The sequence below is a fragment of the Stegostoma tigrinum genome, chromosome 30 (assembly GCF_030684315.1).
Source record: "Stegostoma tigrinum isolate sSteTig4 chromosome 30, sSteTig4.hap1, whole genome shotgun sequence".
In the NCBI taxonomy this organism is placed as follows: Eukaryota; Metazoa; Chordata; class Chondrichthyes; order Orectolobiformes; family Stegostomatidae; genus Stegostoma; species Stegostoma tigrinum.
The window spans coordinates 6,149,799-6,157,705 of record NC_081383.1 but is presented as its reverse complement, the minus strand read 5'-3'; positions in this window follow the sequence as shown (position 1 = coordinate 6,157,705).

The following is a 7,907-nucleotide window of genomic DNA, read 5'->3' as shown; positions in this document are numbered from 1 at the left end:
AATAACAGTGTCAGCTTGAAGGGCCAAATGGCCTACTTCTGCTCCAATATGCATGAATTCATATGTTTGTACGTTTGTGTCCTTCCTAAGGCACAGTGAGCAGAATTGACCAGAACACTCCAGCTAATTATTTATAAAGGGTCTGCATTAATTCCATGCTTTTGCATATCTTTGTTAAGCCAAGGATCAGATATTTTAGAATGAGCCAGCCTCTGCAAATGGGGAGAGGGAAGAAAATCAGGCAAAAAAAATTTTACCAATGTATTAAAGCAACGATAATTTGTTAGAAAGGATGTTGATGGAGGAACAAACCAGTCATGGCAGGGTATCAGAATAGATTGTTGCAAAATCAACTCTGGTCCACAACGAACTTGGTTGAACTCAGCAGTTTATCAGTTGTGAGATTTTTTTTGCAGAGAATTTGCTGAATCTCACATGGAATACTTCTTTTACGCACTTGACATGTAACACCCAAAGTTTGCGCAGTAAAATCATATCTGTAAGCCGAGATAGACAGCGCACAATGTACATATTGGAAACCATCCAATTGATTTGAGAAATTATCAAGTGTTTCTTAGAATAAATTTGACCACAGTTTGTGACACTGCATCAGAAATGTGCCCCAGCTGTGATTGTCATTTCCACAAATAAGAAACAAAGATTAACATTATGTAGTACCTATCATCTCCCCAAAACAACTTGAAGCACTGTACAACAAATTACATCTGAAATGTAAATATTGTCTCCAATATTTGAAGAAAGGTGTGACATTTCAGGGTTTAAACTGCTCTATCTTTTAGGGCTGTTTCAAACCATTGGGATGCACTGTGTTCTTAACTTAGCCCATGGGTTAGTTTCAGTAATTTACTTTGCTCTTTCGAGCGAATTTCTCACTATGTCCTCTGTGACTCATTCATTCCCATTCACTGGCCAATGATATGCACTGATTGACATTGTCCGATAATGCTCCATTTTAAAATTCTGATCCTTATTTTCGAAGCCTGACTTGGCCTTACCCATCCCTCACGCATTATACTCTTCCCCTCTCACCTTGAAATCTCCAAGACCCTCCAAGATCTCTGTACTCCTCCAATTCTGAACTAATGAGTCTTTAATTCTTGTCTCTCCACCTTCAGCATCTTGAGCTGCTGAGCTCCTAAGCTTTGGAATTTCTTTCCTAAACTTCTTCGCCTCTCTGTCTCTCTTGTGCTTTTAGATGTCCCTCAAAACTTGCCTCTTTGACCAGGTCATTGGCCATTTGCCTCAATACTTCTCTGCCTGGTTCAGTGAGGGAGATGGTGGTGTAGTGATAATGTCACTGAATTTCTAAACCAATACTGTGCAGGGACAGGCTCTAATCTCATCACAGAAGCTGGTGGAATTTAAAATCCTGCCAATTATAATGCAGTATCAGTAATGGAAACCATGAATCCATCTTCAGTTGTCCTGTCTGGTTCACTAAAGTCCTTTAAGGAAGGAAATCTGCCATCCTTACCCTGTCTGCCCAACATGTGACTTCAGACCCACAGCAATGTGGTTGTATCTTAGCTACTCTGTAAAAGGGCTGAGCAAAACATTGGGTTCCAGGGCAATTAGGGGTGAGTGGGAAAAATATGATTGAATTAAGCAATTGGTAAAAGAACCAGAGATTATGTGAAGGCATGGTTTTACATAACGAGATATTGCATGCCTCGATAAAGCAAAGCTAATCTGAATTGCAGATAGGAATGAGAGGGTAGCAGTGGAAGCAGAATTATAACTTTCAGAAGAGAACCATTTGAAGATGGAATTAAAAAAGACATTGCAGGAATGTACAGGAAGAGCCGAGGGGTGAGGTGAAGACGGCTTGTGGGCCGAGTATAAACACAATGAACTAGATTGCTCTGCTCTATGCTGGCTTGTACAACAAGAGAAATGCTTGCCTCTTAAGGGGTCCTGTTATGTAGGATAATCCCGATCCAATAGAGTTGCAGACCCATGCTGTTTGTGATATTATCTGCAAATGGCTCAAGGCAACGCACGATTTGATTATCGTTCCTTGACGAAGTACCTTTCTAGAAAAACATGTCAAGCGCATCAAGGATCCTGTTTATCTAACTACATACACTTAATCACAGCCTAGTCAAATGTAAAAGGGGATAAGATGCTGAAATCTTTGGTGCAATTAGCTGTAATGAAAATAAACAACCACACGGTTTTCTTTAAAACCATAACTTCCCTTGGCCAAAACCAACCAAGCAATAAAACCTTAAACCTAACAATATTGTCAGTACCGTGTTGCATTTCTCATAGAGGAATGCTGGAGCCCATTGTCCAAATGTGTTTTATATATGCAAGATTTCGTATTAAATTAAACATGCAATTTGGAAAGCAGATTCTACAGTTATAGCGTGATGATTGGAGAGCAAAAGTCAGCTATGTGTCAAAACAATTGTAATTCACCAATGGCTTTAGTGAGATCACACCCTGGGAGGTAAAATTGCCACAGTCCCAGAGGACAACAGGACTGTTCACTTGTTAAACATTAAAAGTTACATGACGCCAGGTTATAGTCCGACAAGTTTGTTTGAAAACACAAGCTTTTGGAGCACTTCTCCTGCATCAGGTAGAATCGCTTCACCTGATGAATGAAGGAGCAGTGCTCCAGAAGCTTGCAGTTTTAAATAAGCCCGTTGGACTATAACCTGGATTTGTGTGACTTTGTCCATCTCAGTATCTCCACATCATACTCTCTTGTTGGAGAGAGGTGACTGGTGGTGACTGTAACCTGAGAGGCACCATGTCCCAGGCACTGGGAAAGGTTGAGAAGTCAGGACATTCTTGGTCACCTCAGCTGGTTATCTGTCTGAATTGTGCCCACATTGTTGGCATCAGCCTGTATTACAAACCAGCTGTCCAGCCAACTGAGTCCGGCCAATTGGCACATGGATGATAGTAAAATGTAGGTTATGCAGGATAATTTGATCTTGGAGTAGGATAATAGGTCGGCACAATGTTGTGGGCCGAAGGGCCAGTACTGTGCTGTACTGCTCTGCGTTCTATGTTCTTAACTGACACCCTTCAGTACAAGGACAGATTAGACAGAAAGCATGGACAGTTTTGAAGAAAGGAAAGTGATCACATTGAGCTGTATTAGATTCTGAGGGGTCTTAGACAGGATAGCTGCTGAGAAGATGCTTTCCCCCTGGCTGGGACGGGGTAGGGCCTCAGGGTCATACTCTCTGCTTTGATGAGAGTCACTTATGATGAGATGAGGAGAGTTTTGTATCACTTATAGAATGGTGAATCTTTGGAATGCTTTGGTTCAGAAGGAAGGGCTCAATCATTTTATACTTAAGGCTGACATTTAATCAATACCCTTTAAATTCCAGTTGAATCAAGTGAAATGTAGAAAAATTTAGCTTAAGCTGTGTGGCTGCACACACATGCAGGTGCTCCAGCATTGTACACATGGCAGTGTGCAACATTGCCAGTTCCAGGAGTCAATCCCATGCACAGGCCCTGGTATTGTGTGCAGAAGAAAATATAAATTAGAAGGAGTGCTCATATGGCGATGAGTTGAATTATCAGCTATTGAAATATAGAGCAGACTGAAGGTGATGTATAACCCATTCCGGCTCCCAGTTCTCCTGTTCTTATCCCTGTTACCCCCATATCAATGACTCTGGATCGTAACACACTACTCACGGGGGTTTAGAGTGAGAGGTGATCTCATTGAAATATATAGGATTCTTGAGAGGCTTGAACAGGGTAAATGCTGAGGGGGATGTTTCCCCTCACGGGTGAGTCTGGGATGAGAGGGAATAGTCTCAGAATAAAGGGGCACCAATTTAAGACTGAGAAGAGGAGGAAGTTTTTCTCTCAGAGGGTTGTGACTCTTTGGAACTCTGCTACAGAGAATTGTGGGGGAAAAGTCCTTGTTAATACATAGGGCTGAGAGAGATAGATTCTTGATCAGTGTGGGAGTCTAGAATTACAGGAAAGTGGACATGAGGAACAGCAGATCAGCCATGATTCTACTGAATGAGGGAGCAGGCTCGAGGGGCTGAATGGCCTTCTCTTGTTCCTTTTTCTTATGGCCTTACTGCCATAGAAATTGAATAAGCTGAACAAATAGCAATCAAGATGAACAAATCGTACCTCAGTTAAGGGCAAGCCAAAACAAGAGCAAGCCTGGGCTACTGCGCTGGGGTTTATAAACCAGAGAACAGTCACAGAAATTCCGGACAAAGTCAGGAATATTACAATCCAGAGTTGTATTACAATTATGGAGGAGCTTGCATTTATGCAGTGCCTTGGATAATCTCAAGATATCTCAAAATGGTTCATAGCCAATTAGGTATTTTTGAAGTGCATAAAAACACAGCTGCCCATTTCCATCCATCTAGCTCGCAAACACAGCAATGAGACAAATGACCAGACAATCTGTTTTTACCAGAGTTAAACTTTGACCGGGAGAATGCCCTGCTCATCTTTGCAGTTCTGAAGAAAGCTCACTTGCCCTAAAAGGTTAACTCTGCTTTCTCTGCCAGACCTGCTGAGTTTCTCCAGCTATTTCTGTTTTTGTTTATGCAGCGATTGGAATGAAGGCCAGGTGAATCTCATTGATGGTGAGATCTTTGATTGGTGCTGTTAACCTGGGCCAATCAGGGAGCCCTGGCTGACAGATATAAACAGGAGACTCAGAGAGTCACCTTATTCTACGGACTGGCTGTGAGCTGGCTGGTCAGGGCTTATGGACTCTACATGTCAATATAGGGTGACTTGGTGATGGGACTCTGTGCACTTATTTCATCTTGTAACAGAAATAAGTAGAGAGATTAGGAGATATGAGTTTAGATTATGTAAAAAACATATTTTTTTTACTGTAAATAATCTGTTAATCACTGGGAATGTTGAAACATTTTACATTTTGAGAAAGAGACCTGGTAGGAATTTCCTTACAGCATTGAAATATAAAAAACAGCAGTGCTACAGTACTCCAACTGGTTGGAGGATAGAATTACAGTATTACATGTTTACATAAGCAATTCCCATTAAGAATGAGAGATAATGGGAACTGCAGATGCTGGAGAATCACACTTTATGATCTCCCATTAAGAATGAGCTGGGGGAATTAAAATAATTAAAGGAAAATTACAATTTCCAGAGCACCAGAAATATAACAACTGGATGTGAGTCTTGCTTGACAGGAAGCATATGTGCTTGCAAGGCTTAAAACAAGATGTAATACACGCAAAAATGTTAAATAAAAACAGAAAGAACTGTAGATGCTGCAAATCAGGAACAAAAATGTTAGATTGTAATACGTAACACACACATAAAGTTAGGTTCATTTGCTTATACCCGACAATTCTTTGTTTAATCTTCTTCAGTTCCTTTCCTATTTCTCAATTACAAACATCAAAATAAAAATATTTTATACAATTCCTGTTTCACAAATAGAATTTGTTCTGTCTTTTATTCCTTGGGTGTTTTGAGGGGCCTTTTCTTTCTGATGCCCTAGGACCCAATCTCCTCGATTGTACTGAACTAATTGGATGAATAGTAAGTCCTTTCTAATTAGTCTCAGCACTTCTGGAATGGACAGAAGATAAATAACCCAATGGTTCCCAGCCCTTGTTATTATCAATTGCCCCCTGCTTCAACTGCAAATGTTGACAGGGGGCTGGAGTATACCCATGAGTGTTCAGCTGCCTTGGTATGCATCAAGATTTGTGCTGCGATTCCTAAGGGTGACCAAGTCTCATTGAGCTCATCCTGAGGGCAACATCAACAGAGACGAGGGGCAATGGCCCTGAAAATTTGGTTCACCTTGACCTTCCTGGATTGGTTACCTTCACTTCATTCAATTGTTGAGGTAGTGCAGATATAGTTTTCTTTGTATCGGTCCTGAGTTAGTTATCTTCATTTTCTTTCTCCCAATCAGTTGTCCAAAGGGGACAGTTAAAGAAAATAAAGGCAGGAAGGATTTACTTTTTCACACATTTTTCTCAGCTATTTATCTCTCCAAATTGCTTTACAAACTGTAACCTAGAGCTAATATTTAGCACATGTCTGGTCTGGCCTACATTTAACTTCAGAACAGCTGCAATGTGGTTGAATCTTAACTGCCCTCTGGGCCATTAAGGATGAGTAGTAACAGGAAGGATGTGGAAGCATTGGAAAAGGTTCAGAGGAGATTTACCAGGATGTTGCCTGGTCTGGAGTGCAGGCCTTATGAAGAAAGACTGAGGGACTTGGGTCTGTTCTCATTGGAGAGAAGAAGGCTAAGAGGGGATTTAATAGAGACATACAAGATGATCAGAGGATTGGATAGGGTGGACAGTGAGAGTCTTTTTCCGAGGATGATGACTTCAGCTTGTACAAGGGGGCATAGCTATAAATTGAGGAGTGACAGATTTAAGACAGATGTCAGAAGCAGGTTCTTTACTCAGAGAGTGGTAAAGGCGTGGAACACCCTGCCTGCCAATATAGTTAACTCAGCCACATTAGGGCCATTTAAACAGTCCTTGGATAAGCATATGGATGATGATGGGATAGTGTAGGGGGAGGGGCTCAGATTAGTTCACAGGTCGGCACAACATCGAGGGCCGAAGGGCCTGTTCTGCGCTGTATTGTTCTATGTTCTATGTTCTAACTGCTGGGCCAGCCAGTGAAACTGATGATTGAACAAAAATAAAAAAAAGGAACACTACATCCAGTTTGCACATAGCAAGATCCCACAAACTGCACTATGATAATGACCTGTCCTTGCTGTTGCTGCTACATTTTAAAAATTTCATTGAGTGACCATCGCTGGTAGTGGGCAGCTTTTGGAGCCCATTGCTAATTGCACTGAGGGTAGTCAAGAGTCAACGACCTAGATCGAAATCTGGACTCACATGTAGGTCAGATGGGATTAGGAGAGAAAAGACATAGAAAGCATTCTAAAAAAATTCCAATAGCAATTGCTTTTTGAAGGAATGAGACTCCATATGTCATATGAGGAGTAATTGAGAACTCGAGGTCTGTACTCAATGAAATTTAGAAGGAAATGGGAGTGTTCTGATTGAAACTTACGGAACACTGAGAGGCCTGATAGGGTCGATTTGGAGAAGATGTCTCCACTAGTAAGAGAGACTAAGGCCTGAGGGCACAGCGTCAGGATGAAGGGGTGACCACTTAGATCTAATATTCGGAGGAATTTCTTCAGCCAGACGGCTGTTTCTGGTTGTGATCTCAATGCCACAGAGGACTGTTGAGGCTAAGTCATTGAGTGTATCTAAAAAAAAGGTAAGTTCTTTGTTGTTAAGAGGATCAAAGGTTATGAGGAGAAGGCAGGAGAATGGGGTTGAGAAACATATCAGCCATGATTGAATGTGGAAGCAGAGTAGATGGGCTGAATTGGGAAGTCTCTTTCAGCATCCTTGTCAGCATGGCCCAGGATTCCATTGGGCAGCTTTTGTGACGTCTTCCTTCCCGGGATCATCAGTTGGCAACAAGATTGTTCCTGGCGGGTAGTGATCTGTGGAATCTTCCGGCCCTGTATTCCAGAGGCCTGGTGTGGCCATCTTGCAGCAGTGTTGTCTTTTCCCAAGCCCAGGGGCTGGGAATTGAACTAAGATGGACTTTGTCTTAATTTTCTTATCAGCAATAACCAGCTCAGTGATGCCCAGTTGTTGTCTCCCAGGGCTGCAGAGCTTCTGGCTCCATTACAGCTTCGGTTCAAACATGGACAAAAGAGCTGAATTCCAGCGGTGAGGTGAGAGTGACAGCCCTTGATATCATTAATATAGATCCCATGGTATGGTGGCTGAAACACCTTTGACTGTATTTTGTTTGTAAAAAACGCAAGTGACAAAAAATGACAATTCTATTCTAAATTCTGCTCCAATATCTTATGGTCTAATGGTCAATCTTGTACT